The sequence below is a fragment of the Giraffa tippelskirchi genome, chromosome 9 (genome assembly GCF_054371585.1).
Source record: "Giraffa tippelskirchi isolate mGirTip1 chromosome 9, T2T-mGirTip1v1.2.pri, whole genome shotgun sequence".
NCBI lineage: Eukaryota > Metazoa > Chordata > Mammalia > Artiodactyla > Giraffidae > Giraffa > Giraffa tippelskirchi.
This window is the reverse complement of record NC_137283.1, coordinates 99,661,740-99,681,023: the sequence shown is the minus strand read 5'-3', so window position 1 is coordinate 99,681,023 and position 19,284 is coordinate 99,661,740. Positions and strand designations below refer to the sequence as shown.

The window sequence follows — 19,284 nt, the reverse complement described above, 5'->3', positions numbered from 1 at the left end:
AGTCAGAATGGCTGCTATCCAAAAGTCTACAAGCAATAAATGCTGGAGAGGGTGTGGAGAAAAGGGAACCCTCTTACACTGTTGGTGGGAATGCAAACTAGTACAGCCACTATGGAGAACAGTGTGGAGATTCCTTAAAAAACTGGGAATAGAACTGCCATATGACCCAGCAATCCCACTGCTGGGCATATACGCCGAGGAAACCAGAATTGAAAGAGACGCGTGTACCCCAATGTTCATCGCAGCACTGTTTACAATAGCCAGGACATGGAAGCAACCTAGATGTCCATCAGCAGATGAATGGATAAGGAAGCTGTGGTACATATACACAATGGAATATTACTCAGCCATTAAAAAAAATACATTTGAACCGGTTCTACTGACATGGATGAAACTGGAGCCCATTATACAGAGTGAAGTAAGCCAGAAAGAAAAACAACAATACAGTATACTAATGCATATATATGGAATCTGAAAGATAGTAACGATAACCCTATATGCGAGACAGAATGAGAGACACAGATGCATGGAACAATTTTATGGACTCTGAGGGAGAAGGTGAGGGTGGGTCGTTCTGGGAGAATGGCATTGAGACATGTGTATTGTCATATGTGAAACAGAGCACCATTCCATGTTCGATGCATGTGACAAGGGCTCGGGGCCGGGGCAGTGGGATGATCCAGAGGGATGGGAGGGGGAGGGAGGTGGGTGGGGGGTTCGGGAAGGGGAACACATGTAAACCCATGGCTGATTCTTGTCAATGTATGGCAAAAACTATTACAATATTGTAAAGTAATTAGCCCCCAAGTAAAATAAATAAATTTATAAAAAAAAAAAAAAAATAAAGATAGCTATATATAAATTATTAAAAAAAAAAAAAAAAAAAAAAAAAGTGCATGGGTCAAACGAGCTCTCAAAGAACATGAAGGTGCTTCGTTCTTCTCTTCATACCCAGGGCATGCACACCCTTCCACACCAACCTCTTCTTACTAGATTTTGGCTTCTTGTTTTATCTGTTATCCGTTTGATTCTCTGGAGAAGGGATAGGCTACCCACTCCAGTATTCTTGGGCTTCCCTTGTGGCTCTGCTGGTAAAGAATCTGCCTACAATGCAGGAGATCTGGGTACGATCCCTGGGTTGGGAAGATCCCCTGAAGAAGGGAAAAGCTATCGATTTCAGTATCCTGGCCTGGAGAATTCCTTGGACTGTATAGTCTATGGGGTCCCAAAGAGTGACTGAGTGACTTTCACTTCTCACTTCCACTTTATCTGTTAATTTGTCCCAGGCTGTGAGATAACACTAACACAGCACAAACCACGCCTTTGAGCTAAGACAATTTATAGATGGGAGGAAGGGATATAGTGTCTGCTAAAGGGACACAAAATAGAAAATATTTAGACTAAACATGTAACTAAAAGTTACATGGCATGGCCTGGGCTCATCAAATCCAGGTTTTAAGAACTTTCCATTAGCAATCAAGATAGCCAGCAAGTCCCTTTTACAGACCTTTATCTTGTTGAGTTTTGAGGAAGCTACCAATGGAATGTTGAGCCTGGTTTGCACAAAATAAAAGATAAAAAGAACGCAAGAGCTCATTAAGCAGTTTTTCAAATCTCAGTCCTTTTCCAGACATCAATCTGACATGATATTTGTACCAAGGCATAACTGGAGTTGTGTCATCAGCCCTTCGCAGCAATGCTCTTAAGACATTCCAAGCCTTCTGGCATATTTTAATACTTTAATGGCAATGGTACCTCCATATATCCAAACACTAGGACAGAGTAACAGAGATACCAGGACCTTGAAAAAAATCCTCTTTTCCCCCTTGCAATGCCATAAATAATTTCCCTCCCTGGTGTGAATTCCTTCTCTCTCCTTGTGCATCGATGCAATGCCTGAGAAGCCTTCCCTGAAAACCCTGCCCCACGTTGCTCTCAGTCCTTTGCCCACGCTCAGCACCGAGCTAATTGGGGGGCATTGGGACTGCTTTGTCTGTAAGCACCACAGCCTTTCCCTCACCGTGTGTCCTTGCTCCTCAGGTATAGCTCTCTGTGAGGGATGAACTCAGAGCCCACGTGTAATGTATACTTATCAGTTGCCTTACATTTAGTCATAGAACATAGGTACTCTGATAAGGGAGTTGTTGTTAGTTTTATTTTCTAGAGAAGAGAAAGAGCAATAGTTTTCTTTGTATTAAAGTCCAAATCTATCAGCACTCAAAGTACCAGCAATGAAATTTATGTATTTGCATCACTATCCAGATTTGCAGACTGAGCATTTCAGTAGAGAAAATTTTCAAGAGCCTTGTTTTGGCCCATTGGTTGATATTCTGAAAGTAGAATCCCCATGAGCCTAAAATCCACTGTTAGAATCCAAGGTATTCTAAGAATGCCTGACCAGAACTGGAATTGGCAAGCTACTATGATTTTCCTTCTAGAATAAAGCCCCTTTGGGATACTATATCTTCTGAAAGGTTCAGAAAATTTTAATATGATTTTAGTTTTTATTTTAGGATAATCTCAACTCTAGGAATTTATATATTTGAACTTCCTAGAATTTTTGATTTATATACTGCTTAAACAACTGAAAATTACACATAATTTTTACTACTCTTCAATATTCTCTCTTTTAACCCTCTTCTCTCCAACTTGAGGTAGCAGTCAACACTGTATGTCATGTTAATTTCTTTTCTTCACATCTCCACATGTTTAATTCCTTCATTCCCTTCTGCCCCACCTTATCACTGTTATCTATCGTCCCACAATATCTCCTGTGACTGAAACTGGCGCTCTGTCCCCATGTACAAGGACAGGGAATGGGAAAGGAGAAGAAGGATGTTGAGAGAGTTCACTTTAATATAATATACGCTTCACAGTGTTGTGTTAGTTTCTGCTGTACAGCAAAGCAAATCGGCCATATGTATACATATATCACCTCTTTTTTTGGATTTTCTTCCTATTTACGTCACCACAGAGCATTGAGTAGAGTTCCCTGTGCTATATAGTAGGTTCTCACTAGTTGTCTATTTTGTACACGATTAGTGTATATATGTTAATCCCAACCTTCCAGTTCATCCCACCCTCCCTCCCTTCCCCCTTGGTGTCCATATATTTGTTCTTTACACCTGTATCTCTATTTTTGCTTTGCAAATAAGATGATTTGTGCCAGTTTTCCAGATTCCATAGATATGTATTAATATATGATATTTGTTTTTCTCTTTCTGACTTACTTCACTCTATATGAGTCTCTAGATCCATCCATGTCTCTGCAAATGACACAATTTCATTCCTTTTTATAGCTGAGTAATACCTCATTTCTTTTAATTCCTCATTCTCTTTATTTTAATAAGGAAACAACATAAGTCATTATACTACTTCTTTTCATTAAACTTGGTTTTTTATTACTACAAACAATACTCTGATAAGATGCATTGCGTATATTTTTGTATACATATCTTGCAGGAGATGCAGGTTTGAGTCTTGGTTCAGGGAGATCCCCTGGAGAAGGGAACGGATACTCACTCCAGTATTCTTGCCTGGGGAATACCATGGCCAGAGAAGCCTGGAGAACTACGGTCCGTGTGGTTACAAAGAGTCGGATATGACCGAGTGACTGAGCACATGCATACAGTAGGTGTTTCCAAGAATACAGACCTAGAATTGGAATTTCAGGGGGAAAGGGCTTTATATTTTTGTCTTATATATCTTGAAATAAATATAAACTTTTATGTGTCAAGATGGACAAAGTATATAAAAAGTTAATTCACAAAACAGCAATAAATGACCAATAAAGACATAAAGATACTCAAACTTTTACTAGCAGGAAAATAAAAATTAAACAATAGGATATTACTTTATAGCTATTGAACTGGCAAACATTAAAAAACCAATAAAATCTATTACTGATGGAAATATGGGAGTTAATTGCCTTAGCTTTTCTTGGAAAGCAATCTAGTAACATCTATTAAAACTAAAAGTATATATAGAGTTTGACCAACAAACTCGCTCTTAGAATCCAACCCATAAAAAGAAAAGACCAAAAGGTTAGAATATATAAATAATGATGCTTTGGGCAATATTCATTTTTTTCAACAAATACTTGCTAAGTGCTTTGTTGCCATCACTTTAGAAATGAATAAGACACAGGCCCTGCCCACAAGGTATTCACAGCCAAGACAGCTAAGTACCCAAGCAATTGCAGCTCACAAGAGAGGTGCTGAGGAAGCAATTCAGGCCTGAGATGGAGGGCTGCAAAACTTCACTGAAAAGTGCACTCACATAACTTGGTAAAATACAGCATGTTCCTAAGGCCTTGGATTAAGTTGAATGATCCAGGAGAGCTGAAAAGGATAAAGATAACTGGATATGGGGAAACATAACCCTAAACTGGACATGAAACAAAAGTCACAGGTAATCTAATTTTTCTAATGGAAGGGGAGACAGACTATGAGGTACACAATGGAAAAAGGACTTACTTGTTGTGATAGAATCAAAAGAGTCTATGATTAAATGGTAGCCAAAAATGCTGGTACATTTTATGCCTGGTACAGAGTACACTCTTGAAAGGTATTTGTTGACCCAGCAAAGATGGGAAAAGAATGTAAAAATGTTTAGCTTAGTGGTGATCATTTTGGAATGTACAGAATATTGAATCTATGTTGTATATTAGAAAGTAAGATGATGTTGTGGGTCAGTTATACTTCAAAACCAAACAAACAAACTCAAAGAAAAAGAGATCAGATTGGTGATTATCAGAGCTGGGGGGGAAGGGGGATAGGGATGGGAAATTGGATGAAAGTGGTCAAAGGGTACAAATTCCAGCTATAAGATAAGTAAGTACTAGAGATGCAATGTGCCACATGGTAAATACAACTAACACTGCTAAAAGATATATACAAAAGTCCTTAAGAGAGTAAATCCTGAGTTCTCATCATAAGAATTTTTTTTCTATTATTGTATCTATATGAGATAACTGATGCTCACTAAATTTGTGATAATCATTTCATGATGTATGTAGGTCAAATTATCATGTTGTATACCTAAAACTTATACAGTGCTGTGTGTCAATTATATCTCAATAAAACTGGAAGAAAAAAATGCGATATTAGGATAAATGTTTAAAATGCAAATGTGATTATTTTACCCTCTTTAATTTAAAAAATATGTATAAAAGTGTTTAGCTCAGGGCTTCCCTTGGTGGCTCAGTGATAAAGAATCCACTGCCAATGCAGGAGACAACGGGCTTGATCCCTGATCTGGGAGGATCCCACATGTGGCAGAGTAACTAAGCCTGTGTGCCACAGCTACTGAAGCCTGCGCACCCTACAGTCCATGCTCGGAAACAAGGGAACCCTCTGCAATGAGAAGCCCATGCACCCCAACTAGAGAGAAGCTCCCTGCTCACCACAACTAGAGAAAAGCCCTCACAGCAACAAAAACCCAGCACAGCCAAAAATCAAAATAAATAAATACATAAGAGCATTAAAGAGATCAAAGTTTGGCCTGCCTAAAACTGAGACCTATATTTATATTAAAATAAAAATGTTTAGCTCAGATAAACTTAGATTTAGTCAATGATTTCACCTATTTATTAGTAAGACTTTTCCTTAAATAGATTTTCCTTCTTCTCTCTCTCCCTTCCTCCTCTCTTTCCTTCCATCCTTCCATTCTTTCACCATTTTTCAGAAGGAAAGACTCCAGCCAAATTGAAATTCTAAATCCTGTTAACCTCAGTCTGACCCTGTTATTTCATCATTTAACAATGAGACAGAATCATCAGCTCCTAAATCATGAAACTTCAACGCCAAAACCACGTTGAGCAATTTTTAAAGGATACATTTTTGTTTTCCATAGGAAAAGAACATCTAACATGAGGAACAAACAAACCAGACAGACAGTTCATTATAAGCTCATTATGACAACCAAGATAATGCCAGTCACGACTTCAGGAAGGAGCCTCCCGACTATGGAGAAATAGAAGCAACACATCCAGAAAGCAGGTACATTTTCTCCCTCATGATTGTCATTAAAGGAAAAGACACGTGAATGGGTTCAGCTGGAAGGCCGGGACCTCCACGGAATCATGCAAACGTTTCCAGGATCCAAGTCCTGCTTGGCAAGGCTCCCATATCAACAGTGAAACAACTGCATAGCAACCCACATATGCCCATCTCTCACCCTTACTGCTTGTCTAGGGAAAACACCCCTACTATTCTCTATCTGCTCCATAAATTTTGTCAAACAGGAGTTGAGTCTATACGCCAAGTTGAGAATGACACAGGCTGGCATTTCCCAGCACATGCTGTTCACCACGTGGGTTTCTGGAGCGCTGCCTCTTGGCTTCAGAGGCACTAGAGTCCCCCTCACCTCCCCCATTTCCTCTCACAAAGACAACACGCAGTAACCCTTAGTATGTGTGTATGTGTGTCTGTGTGTAGAGAGAGTTCCCAACTGGCCAAGTACCTTTTGATCTGGCGACCTGTATTATGAATATCAGGAAAGAGCTTCCAGTTTATTTTTTTTGCATTCTCAGGAGTACACACAGTCCACAGTAAGAGCAGAATAACAGCCTCTAAAACAAAGACAACCCACTCTAAATGTGGCTCTGCTAGACCCATTTGCCATCTGTTTATTTCCTCGGCTTATATCAGGGACTCCAGGAAAGGCACCAACGTGCAAACCCAGACCGGAGTACTTTTCCTCTTCCCGAGAGGGTGTTTCCTTGAACTTTCCCATCTGCCTCTGAGTATGATGTAGAAAATATTACTTATAAAATAAGACTAGCAAATGACTCACAGTGAGTAAAAATAAATCAGGGTGCAATTTGCCATCTCGAAGAGAAATAAGGTAAAACGCTCCACAATTGGAGATGCAACTCACTTTTTCAAACCTCCTCAAGGAACCTCTTCAAACCATAGGCAGGAAATGGATGTGTGTGGGGGTCACTTCTGTTCAAGAACACTCAAGTGGCAGCCTCATCATACATATTCATGAGAGGCAACCTAAGCTCCGGTGTGAAACTACAGTGCGACCGACCGTGTTTCCTGCACACACTTCGCAGACCACACTGCCAGGAAGCACTGTAACACTGAAGAGACCAAGGGCCTTGGTTTATAACATGGTTCAGAATGATGAGTGTTCATAGCCGCCTTAACCCACACATTTGACTGGATTTTCTTCATCTCCTTGTGACAGCTCAAGAAGTATCCATCTGTCAGGATGCATTTTAGAGCCTTCATTGTGCAAATGTGAATGTCAAGTCTTTGTCTAATAAGCAAAAGGGAATAAGGTTATTTATTTTCAGTAGAGCCGTGGGCATTTATTATTAATACTCTAATGGAGAAATAGGTCAGTAGAGCATACACAGGAAGGTAATTATCCTCTACACACTGCTTCTCTTCTCAACAGATTTTCTACAGCAAAATACCCAGAGTCAGCTTCACCTGGCAGAAAATATGAACCAAGGGCTTTGTTCCAGTGCAGTTTGGGGAGGCATATACTGGATTTTTCATTCAGTCAACAAATAGTAATTGAGAGTAACTGAACACTGTTCTAGGTACTTGGAAAACTGCAATGAACAAAAGAGATAAAAGTCCTTCCATCATGAAGCTGTGACAGTTTTGCCATGTTCTAGAGAGAAAGAACATCTTACTGTGTACCTGTCATAGAAGATTCTGGAACTTTTAGTTCACTGTCTTTCAAGTGCCCTTGATGACTCTGTGGATGAAGAAGTTAGTATGTGTGTTCTTGTGTGCTGTGTGAAAGAGAGAAGAAAAGAAACCAACGCTGAAACACAGAATAAAGCAAGAGAGAAACTATTTTTTAAAAGTAATAGGTTTACCTTTATGATCTAGTGAAAACACAAAAGACAGTAGTACTGGGAAACAAAAACAGAGACACAAACAAACACTGGAACAGATGGGGAGACCTGCTATTCTTTGTGTTTGGAAGATACAAAATATCAACTCTCCCTGACAATCTATAAATCTGACATCAGATCCCCAAAACTTCACAATGATGTTTTGAACTAGATAAGCTGATTCTCAAGTAAGAAGAAAAATCTGGGTTGAGGGGAGTGTAACTGAGGGGTAGCCTTATCAGATAGTGAAATACAAAGCTTCAATAGCTAAGAGTACAGTACTAATTCATAAGCAAACAGACAGAACAATGGAACTGAAAGAATGCCCAGAAAGAATTCCAAATGCATATGGGAATGTATGTCTAATCAACACGGCTCATTCCTTAGGGCTCTGTCTGCCTCACCACTGTTGTCAACCACATTGCTGGTCCTTTGCCTCTTTCTCATTAATAAGAGGCCCAGTGCTAACCAGAAGCCCATGGCACAGAACGGCTCAGGATTAGGAAAGAGTGCAGGATTTAGATGGTAAGAAACTGAGTAACCATTCTGTTCTACAGCTTGTAGTTTGATGAGCTTGAATTTGGAACTTAAGTGCACTGAGCTTTGGTTTCATTGTCAATAATGGGAAAATAACAAAATCTATATCAAAGAGTCATTGTGAGGGTAAAATAAGTTGATTCAAATGAATCTACCTAACAAATTCTGGTACTGAAAAAAATGAAAATATCCTACTTGAATAGCTTAGTAGGCACCTCAACTCTGGGTTGATTGGTAAACAACTTGTCTGTCTGCGGGCAGAAATTGCTTTCTAAAAATCTCAAATCTCTCTTTGCTACACAACATTAAATAAATCAGTTTTGGAATAAAGAAAGAATTATCTTTAGACTCAATGATTTCCTTACAGAAAAAATTCTTTACAAAGGAGATACATTTTTCAATGGGTCAATTCACTCCAGTCAAAGAAATTTTGTTACATAGCACATGCAAGGACATTTGATTTCCAAGTTTGTAAGGAAAGGATGGAATTTTTCAAAATTTTCCTGGACTGAGATGGGACTAGTGGAAACCTGTCTTGTGTGTAGGGACTGCCCAATGCCCAGTCCCTATACACAAGAAGCTTGAACAATTTATGTAGAAGGTAGAAATACAAACACAATGGCACATAAATTTTTAATTCAGCTTTTCATTGTACTGTGTATCAGTGCCTAAGGGATAAGAAGATAATGAAGAGAGTTGTGGAAATGAAAACATGGAAACTACGTATTCTCTAGTCTTGAACACTGTTAGAAAGGGACGAAGTGGCATCACTTGGTGGGAAGTGCCAGGCTGACTGGTCTATGGGTACATCAGAGGTGGAAGTGGTTGAAGGGAAGGATGGTAAGGGGTTTGATAAGCACAGTAAGGGCTTTATAAGACAATAAGTTGAATCCTAAGGTGATAGAACACTTGCAGCAGAACTGTAATGTAATTTGGTCAGGCAAATGATGAAAATGCTTGTTTCTGGACAGGGTGGTTTGTATAAGAAAGGAACTAAAAGTGGGAGATTAAGAACTATTCCCCATGTCTAGATGCAATGCTTCAGTCCAACCTAGCCTTGTCCCCATAGGAATGGAGACAGTGTACGGCGTCAAGAAGCCCTGTAGAGCAAGGATGCTTAGATTGGTGATTGCCTGGACAAAATGATAGAAAGGAAAAAATGTGACCAAGTTAGGAACATAGAAGATTGGCAGGAGAATGGAGCCACTGACAACACTGGGGAGCTTCCGATCTGATGAGGGCTCTTAAGGAGAACAGGGAGCGAAATAAGGTGATTTTAACTGTGTTTAGGTGTAGGTGGCATTCAACCAACAAGTGACCTGTACTCTATCAGAAAAAAAGTCAAAACTCTAAATATAAAAATTTCAGAATTCTTAGCAAAAGAATATTGTGCTGTTTTTTCATCATGAGGCTAAATGTTTTGTTCCCTATTACACATGCACAAAAAGTCATGACTATCGATACCTATAACTTGTTTAAGGAAAATGTATCTGTTACAGATACCAATAAAAGAGGCTTTCCTCCCACTCCCTCCTTGATAGAAAAAATTGCAGAGGAACATGTTTTTGGCAGTCTAGCTGAAAGTGGAAACAATTCACACAACATCATCACCTCCACCATCTGTCTTGCTCCCAAATTCACCAGCTGCTAGATCAACACATTTCCTATAAGTCATCATTTTGGTCCTCTCTGGGACACGGTCAATAAATAGGTGAGATGTTTCTAGGTCACCGTGTGGACTCTGACATGAATGTCAGTGTTGGGGCCAGAGTTGGCTCTGATGGAAATACAGTCTGTTTACTGTCAGTGTGTGTAACAACATTACATGAGAAAACTGACATCATTATTTTATCATTCATACCTTGTTTTATTATAACTGAATTGATTATTCTTGCAACTCACCAGGTTTGATTTTGAATAATCTTCAGGTGTTCCCTTACCCCAAGACAAGTTCTCAATGGATTTTTTTTAATTTGAGAATTTTTAAAAGAATATATTCGCAAACATTTTAAACAACAGAACTTTACTTATCCTAACGAGAACCCCTACATAGGAAATAGGTGATTGTTATGAAGGTCTCTCTCATCCCATTTAATATTTCAGTGATTAAAGGGAAATATATCATTCTTTATGAACCTCTGAGGTGTCCATGGAGATGAAAGCAAGTCCAAAAGAGAACCTAGCCTCTGCTGAGCACCAGTGGAAGAGTATGGCTGCACAGTGGGAATGCATATGAGTAAACACTATATGTGATCTGATATGCTTTTAGATATAGGAGCACATCTTGTGATACATAGAAGCACAGGCCTTGGGGTCAGATAGACCTGGGTCTGAATCCTGCTGTATCATCAACAGATTATTAGCCTCAAGACTCTGCTTAAATATCTATGAAGTGGACATAACACTCTTCTTGAAATGTTGTTACAGGAGGAAAATGAGGCAAGGTGTATAAACAGCTAAAAGAGTACCTAATATATAGTGAGTGCTCAGAAATGGTAGGTAATAATAATTATAATAATAATAATTAATATATAATAATAATTAGTAGTATAGTAGTGACAAGAATAATAATTACCTTACTTTATAGAGTATAATCACCATACTTTATAGAGTAATTAAGAAGGCACCCTGTGGGTAATAAGTTCACCTTTGGCTAGTTTGACCTGAAATAGAATTTCTAGCTCTCCTAACAGAAGTAGTATCAGCAGGCAAGGTGTTAAGGAATCAAAATGCCACCCCAGGGTATGTTGTTGTTCAGTTGCTCAGTCATATCCAACTCTTTACGACTCCATGGACTGCAGCACGCCAGGCTTCCGTGTCCTTCACCATCTCCCAGATCTTGCTCAAACTCATGTCTGTTGAGTCAGTGATGTCATCCAACCATCTCATTTTCTGTTGCCCCCCTCTTCTCCTCCTGCCTTCAATCTATCCCAGCATCAGGGTCTTTTCCAATGAGTCAGCTCTTCATTTCAGGTGACCAAAGTGTTGGAGCTTCAGCTTTAGCATCAGTCCTTCCAATGAATATTCAGGATTGATTTCCTTTAGGATTAACTGGTTTGATCTCCTTACAGTCCAAGGGACACTCAAGAGTCTTCTCCAACACCACAGCTCAAAAAGATCAATTCTTCAATGCTCAGCCTTCTTATGGTCCAACTCTCATTTCCGTACAGGACTACTGGTAAAACCATAGCTTTGACTAGACGGACCTTTGTCGGCAAAGTAATGTCTCTTCTTTTTAATACACTGTCTAGGTTTGTCATAGATTTTCTTCCAAGGAGCAAGTGCCTTTTAATTTCATGGCTACAGTCACCATCTGCAGTGATTTTGGAGCCCCAAAATATAAAGTCTGTCACTGTTTCCATTGTTTCCCCAGCTATTTGCCATGAAGTGATGGGACTGGATCTTTATGTTTTGAATGTTGAATTTTAAGCCAGCTTTTTTCACTCTCCTTTCACTTTCATCAACAGGCTCTTTAGTTCCTCTTCACTTTCTGCCATAAGGGTGGTGTCATCTGCATATCTGAGGTTATATGACCCCTCAATGTTTACCTTGAGCAGAGTACCTACGATTTTAGTTAGAAGACCTCGCCAGTAAATTAAGCTCTCCTCCTTCTGTCAAGATTGAGGAACCTTCTATAGAATAGACATTGCTTTAAGAATCTCCATGGAAACAGATTCCATAACTTCCCCCCATAACCTATCTCAGTGTTTAGCCACTGTTTCCCTTGGTAAATCTTCAGAATTCACCTAAATCCTTTGTGCTCTAGTTTTAGTCTGATCATCTCACATTTAATTCAGATATTACTGATACTCGTATGGGTATTGAGCCAAGTGATAGCTAGAAATACATACATATGTGCTAACACGAGCATTCAGCGTCAGCCTTATCAACTACAATGAGTTAGCGTGCAGAAGAGTGCTGCCCATGAACGTGATCAGAAACACATTAGCAGTGTTTGCTTAAAGTCACAGCCCAAGTTCCTCCTCGACAGTTGTCACACACAGACTCATGTGACATGAATCAGAGTGAGCAGCATTTAAAACAATCCCAGGATGAAAGGAACTGTCCTCTGAATTGTGTCTGCCGAGTCTACTGCATCCCAGGGCGTTGGTTCACTCTCTAGAAGCTGCTCCTTCCTACCCACCTTCCAAGAGGTCTTAGCCTTTTGCATAGTGTCCAGGATTAATCTAACAGCCACAAAAACAACCCCCCTGAAGCCCTCATTAGGGTGCATTAGGGTGTAGGTGATTTTCTTTACCATTAAGTGTCAGAGAAGTTCCAGCCTGGGGGCCACTGCTTTGCTCAGTGGATTAGGAAATCAGTGCTAAAGGGGGTCTCCAGGGACTTCCCAGGTGGCACAGTGGTAAAGAATTCGCCTGCCAAGCAGGAGACACCAGAGACTCGAGTTTGATCCCTGAATCGGGAAGCTTCCCTGGAGAAGGAAATGGCAATCCACTCAAGTATTCTTGCCTGGAGAATCCCTGGGACAGAGGATCTTGGTGGGCTACAGTCCATGGAGTTGCAGAGAGTTGGACACAACTGAGTGACTAAATAAGCATGACAAAGGGGCACTCAAGCTGGACTATGACATCTGCCTGGGTGCCGTCCTAGCAGAGCCAGGCTAGCCGCCCAAGACCCTGAACACCTGCCATTTAGACTCAGAGCTCCTGAAGAGTATTTTTTTGAAACATGGTATGCCCTGCCCCCCCCCAAAGTGATCAAGCATTTCAGAAAATATGGATTGACCATGAACTAAGGAAGCATAAGCTTTAGTTGTATGGGTTCCATAGCTACACCCAACTTACATTCATGATTTTGTGTTGTATGGACCACAATTCCCTGGACTGCTCCAAGACCCACTTCCCTCTTCTGTGTAACAAGATTAATAATATCTCCCCCACATCTAGTGTTTCCTTAAAACAGCTGCCAGAAAGAGCTTCAGGATCCCACCAAATCTGGATCCCACTCCTGACTTCCTACCATACTCCTCTTTGGGAGATTCATAAAAACTACTAGTTTATTAAGCTCATCAAATCCTGAAGGAAAGACTTCTGCTTAATTTTACTTAATCTAAAGTGACAGACTTTATTTTCTTGGTCTCCAAAATCACTGCAGATGGTGACTGTAGCCATGAAATTAAGTCACTTGCTCCTTGGAAGAAAAGTTATGACAAACCTAGACAGTGTATTAAAAAGCAGAGACATCACTTTGCCAACAAAGGTCCGTCTAGTCAAAGCTATGATTTTTCCAGTAGTCATGTACAGATGTGAGAGTTGAACCATAAAGAAGGCTGAGCATTGAAGAATTGATGCTTTCGAACTGTGATGCTGGAGAAGACTCTTGAGAGTCCCTTGGACTGCAAGGAGGTCAAACCAGGCAAACCTAAAGGACATCAACCCTGAATATTCAATGGAAGGACTGATGTTGAAACCGAAGCTCCAATACTGTGGTCACCTGATGTGAAGAGCTGACTCTTTGGAAAAGACTCTGATGCTGGGAAAAATTGAGGGCAGGAGGGAAAGGGGGCAACAGAGGATGAGATGGTTGAATGGCATCACCGACTCGATGGACATGAGTTTGAGCAGGCTCTGGGAGATGGTGAAGGACAGGGAAGCCTGGCGTGCTGCAGTCCACGGGGTTGCAAAGAGTTGGACACGATTGAGCAACTGACAACAATGTTTCCTCAAGTGGGTATGACACCTCTCTTACCTAGGGGCCAGCCTGCCACAGGGAGGGAGATGACAGGTGAGAGAGTTGGCCGCAGTCCTCATGTCAGCGGGACCCCTCTGGAGGTCTGCGTGCCTCTTCGCAGTCCCCATGTCTCCAGACATTCTTTCCCTAAAGGGGTAGGTGAGCAGGACTCCAGAGTCCCCATTTCAGCTCCCCGGACCTGACCGTCTTTTCCAGAGTTTTCGTGTAGGTGTACTGCCCCTCCCAGTTAGCATTGTCCGAGCGCTGCCTGAACTTCCTGACAGGACTGGGTGCTTGAAGACATAAAGAGGAAAAACAGTGGAAAAGATAACCAGGAAGGACCACAGTGACCGGCAGACCAACTTTGTCTCTACATCAGGGGAGCATACAACGGATGTGAATATTATCCTTAACCAGATGTTTGTAAATTTTTGTGTAAGAATGAACTGACGATAGCATTTTCTTTCTTTTTAAGCATTTGATTTTTAGGAGACCCCAAACTTCATTCTAAACTTGGGAAGAGAAGGCTGCCTTCACCCGTCCACCGCACCTGTCCAAGAACCCTGATGGGAGAAGAAGGCATGCTGTAGGGCTTCCCACTCCCCCCTAGAATGTAACCTTCCCTCCCACCCCCAAAGATCCACTGGTCCAAACTTCAGAGCAGGGGCCTGGTAGGGGAGAGGACCCATGGACCTGAGGCTGCAATGGCTCACATGGTTTCCGGATGTGATAGGCAGGGCAGCCTCCTTCAAAGGTTTGTTCTTGAAGGGCAGTTGTGTTGAAAAGAGCCCTGTGCAGAGGTCAGAGAGTGGCTGGAGTCAAGCTTTCCCACTTAACTGATCTTGCATGATTTCCTAAACCTCTCTGTGACCCAGTTTCCTCTCTGTGTAATAGGATTCATGGTACCTGCGTGTGTGTGTGCTTAGTCGCTCAGTCATGTCCAACCCTTTATGACCACATGGACTGCAGCCTGCCAGGCTCCTCTGTCCATGGGAATTCTCCAGGCAAGAATACTGGAATGAGTTGCCATGCCCTCTTCCAGGGGATCTTCCCAGCCTAGGGATCAAACCCAGGTCTGGGTTTGACATTGCAGGCAGATTCTTTACTGTTTGAGCCACCAGGGAAGCCAAAGAACACTGGAATGGATAGCCTATCCCTTCTCCAGGGGATCTTCTCAACCCAGGAATCAAACCGGGGTCTCCCGCATTGCAGGTGGATTCTTTATCAGCTGAGCTACCAGGGAAGCCCTCATGGTACCTGGTCTGCATTTGACAGTGCTCAATAGGAAGAGGAGGAGGAGAGAAGAGGGAGACAGAGGATGAGATGGTTGGATGGTATCACTGACTCAATGGACCTGAGTTTAAGCAAATTCCGGGAGATAGTGAAGGACAGGGAAGCAGGCATGCTGCAGTTCATGGGGTCACAAAAAGTCAGACATGATTTAGCAACTGAACAAACAAAAACAAATAGCTGGTCTGCATTTAATAGGGCTCAATAGTGCTCAACTCCCCTGAGTCTGTGATGAGACAAGGGCATTGGGTCCTTAGCAAGCATTAAACAGAAACCGCCCTTGGGGGCTGCGCACTGATTGCAGCAGCACTTTCATTCCACCTCCTTTCCCATCACTCAGACCAGGTCCCTTGTCATTTTCACTTTCTCTTGCTAGGATTTCCAGCTACAGGGACAGCTGGAGGTCACAGCGCCGAGACACCAGCAAGCCCAAACATTCAGCTTTGAGCACCAGCATCGGCCACGTGCGCCTGCCATGCAGGGAGGGCTGCTGGAGGTTGGGCTTAGCAGCTGCAAGAAGACAGGATGCTGAGCACAGTGGTGTTGGGTTTTGGTTTTGGTTTGGGGGCTTTCTCTTTCACCCAGGAAAGCATTTGAATCCACACTTATCTCTCCGGTTGATTTCTTATCTGAGTCTACTCTCTTGGTTCCTAATCCAGCAAGATGAATGTTCTTAATTGCATTTCAACTTTCTCTTTTTCCCTTTGAACTACCATCTCTGCCTCTTCTGATCTCCTTTCTCCACACTCCCATCCTTTTTTCCCCTGGGTCTCCTAACATTCTTTTGAAGCTTCTGCCCTTTTCTCAGTAGGGACTGGGGGAACCTCTCCTTGCAAACATCTGGAGCTGCCTGGGAGCCCCTAGGCTCAGACTGCCACGCTGTGAAATTCACTCATATGGCAAGCCAGTGCCTGTGTCTAGATGTGCCTGAAATAATTTTCGTTCTTAGAACATGTGAGGCACCCTGATCTTTTCTACCCCAGTCTATTTAACTTATGTCTTCATTTTCCCTTTCCTCCCTCCCTCCCTCTCCCCTCCCCACACATTCCTCACCCCTTAAACTGATACACAGGACACTCATTACTGTCATTACTCTTGTTCATGGATTGAGACTTGGGAGCCCTGGCCCTGGGGAGGAGATCCTTCACTTTCTGAAACACATAGTATCTGTACAGAATGAGAAAGCCATTCCTCCCCAAACAGATAAAGTTTTAAAATTCTCCTAAAATAAACTCAGAGACAGAAGGATAGCAGGTCTCTAAGGTATATGGAAGAGCCATCTTGGGGTTTAGGAAATGGGGATCACTGTCTTGGTGCTTTGAGGACAAAGCACCCTCTTTCCTCTGTTCATGATTCCCAGTATTTTCTGCCTCCTCTCTCCCCCAAAAAAGTTCTGAGGAAGGATCTTGCATTGGTCAGAATAATGGCCCCTCAAAAGTGTGCATGCCCTGGTCCTGTCCCTAGCACTTGAGACTATGTTATACTATGTGGGAAATTATGTGGGACATTAAAATTGCAGATGAACAAATTGATACAACCACTATGGAGAACAGTATGGAGATTCCTTAAAAAACTAGGAATAAAACCACCATATGACCCAGCTACTAGGTCCCAATCCCACTACTAGGCATATACCCAAAGGAAATCAGAATTGAAAAAGACACATGTAACCCAATGTTCATTGCAGCTCTATTTACAATAGTTGGAACATGAAAACAACCTAGGTGTCCACTGACAGATGAATGGATAAAGCAGCTGTGGTACATATATACAATGGGATACTACTCAGCCATAAGAAGGAACCCATTTGAGTCACCCATAATGAGGTAGATGAACCTAGAGCCTATTATACAGAGTGAAGTTAGTCAGAAAGAGAAAAAAAAAAGATTGTATACTAATGCATCTATACAGAATCTAGAAAGGTGGTACTGATGAATCTATCTGCAGAGCAGCAGTGGAGACACAGACAGTGAGATCAGACTTAAGGACATGGTTGGGGAGAGAAGAAGGCGAGGTTGGGAGGTATGGAGAGAGTAACAGGAAAACATACATTAGCATGTGTAAAATAGATAGCCAGTGGGAATTTGCTGTATGACTCAGGGCTCGATAACAACCTAGAGGGGTGGGATGGGGAGGAAGTGTGAGGGATGTTCCAGTGGGAGGCAACATGGGTAACCTATGGCTGATTCATGTTGATGTTGGTCAAAACCAATGCAATACTGTAAAGCAATCATCCTTCAATTAAAAATAATTAATTAAAAGAACTTTCAAAAAAATTGCAGATGAAATTAAGATTGTGAATCAGCTGACCTTGTAATAGGAAGAATATGCTAGACTGGCTGGCTGGGACCAGTGTAATGACAAGGGTCCTTAAAAGTGGAGGTGGGGGAGTCTAAGTGGGATGCCAAACAGAAAGACTCCACGACTCTGGTTTCTGGTTCTGCTATAAGGAGATTGGAGGTTGTCTCTCCATCTTAACAATAAGTAAAAAGGTAAATAGACTGAAAAATCAACAATTCTTCTAGGATGCATAACAGCAAGGAAGACCCAGGGCAGGCCACTGCCCACAAGACTAGACAGACAGACAGATAGGCAAATGCAGGGCATTTCTGCCTCTCTAACAGAAACTCAAGAGGGGAAGTTACCACAGGAACCAATGCCAGGGTTATCACTAATTATTACTGATGAGTTGCTGAAGGCTCAGTGCAGACAATGCTGAGAGTTAAATACTCCAGGGGTACCCACTCAGAAGGGGTCCCCACAATATTGTGAGATAAGCTCTCTCCAGGAGTTTAACCACATTCCCACCGTAAATATTGGAGGGAAAAAATGCTCTCATACTTCCAGCATGAGAAGGGGAGGAGAAAAGGAACCATTTTTAAATGTGCCAGAACATTCTGCCCTTAGCAAGGCCTGCCCTCTGCAGAAACTCTTTAACTGAGCGTAATCTGCTAGGTATTCTCTGAGTCTAACTGACCGAGGGAAAGGAAATATCCAACTCCAGCCCACTTAGCCATCCTGTCCCACCTAAACAGGAGGAAAAACCTGAGAAACACTTAGGAGTTCCCGGCCCAGAGGCACAGGCTCACTGAAACACTGAGACCTAATCGTGGGACCACCCCCAACATACTGTTCACAGCAGTACAGTACATACTGTTCACCACTACATACTGTTCACAGCACTACATACTGTTCACAGCAGCTCCTTTACCTGGTACATCATGTCCAGCTATTAAGAAAAAATGACAAGGCGTACTGAAAGACAGAAGACACAATTTGAAGAGACAGAGCAATCGTCGGACCCAGCCGTGGCTGAGATGTTGGAATTCCCAGACTGAAAATTTAAAACAACTTTGATTAACATGCTCTGATGGATAAAGTAAACAACTAGCAAGAAAGACTCCACCAGCCACTGTTGGCTTAGAAGGTGGAAAGGCGTATAAGCCAAGGGATGTAGACAGCCTCTAGAAGCTGGAAAGAGCAAGAAAACAGATTCTCCCCTAGATGCTCCAGAAAGGAAAACAATCCTTCCAGCACCTTGATTTTATCCCAATGAGATCCATTTCAGACTTCAGACCTCCAGAACTATAAGAGAATAGATGTGTGTATTTTAAGCCACTAAGTTTGTGATATTAAAGCAGTAACAAAAAGTGAATACCAGTATATTTTTGGTCAATCCCAGTGTACGATGAGTTGGAGCATTTCTGAGTTCAGGGTTTATTAAGAATACCCAGTTTCTTCTTCCATGGCTGGCCCTGGCACTTGGCATTGTCCCCAGTCTGAGAAAGGAAGAATGAAGTGAGGTCTGGCCTGACGACCTGCCAAGCCACTGAGGTCAGGATGCTGGAGGATAGGGTGGGTAACTGTGATGCTGAAGAGAGGGGGTTCCCTGGAGGGTCAATTCTTCC

At 41.9% G+C, this 19,284-nt stretch overlaps 1 protein-coding gene and 2 long non-coding RNA genes across 3 annotated transcripts in view; 1 reads left to right on the top strand and 2 right to left on the bottom strand.

Moving 5' to 3' along the window:
• The window catches only part of LOC145521972 (uncharacterized), a 47,901-nt gene extending 44,247 nt beyond the window's left edge, over window positions 1–3,654 (bottom strand). Inside the window, exon 1 of the long non-coding RNA XR_014065814.1 lies at window positions 3,523–3,654. This is a non-coding gene — a long non-coding RNA (uncharacterized LOC145521972). The remainder of the gene's footprint in view (window positions 1–3,522) is intronic.
• The window catches only part of CEP85L (centrosomal protein 85L), a 203,474-nt gene extending 196,538 nt beyond the window's left edge, over window positions 1–6,936 (bottom strand). The window contains exon 1 of the mRNA XM_081530910.1: window positions 6,880–6,936. The gene's annotated coding sequence lies outside the window, so the exon portion shown is untranslated. The remainder of the gene's footprint in view (window positions 1–6,879) is intronic.
• On the top strand, window positions 2,400–8,729 carry LOC145521971 (uncharacterized). Its single transcript, XR_014065813.1, has 4 exons — window positions 2,400–2,474; window positions 3,463–3,630; window positions 5,854–5,999; window positions 7,408–8,729. It is a non-coding gene; the product is annotated as an uncharacterized LOC145521971 (long non-coding RNA).
• Window positions 8,730–19,284: the final 10,555 nt, after the last annotated feature.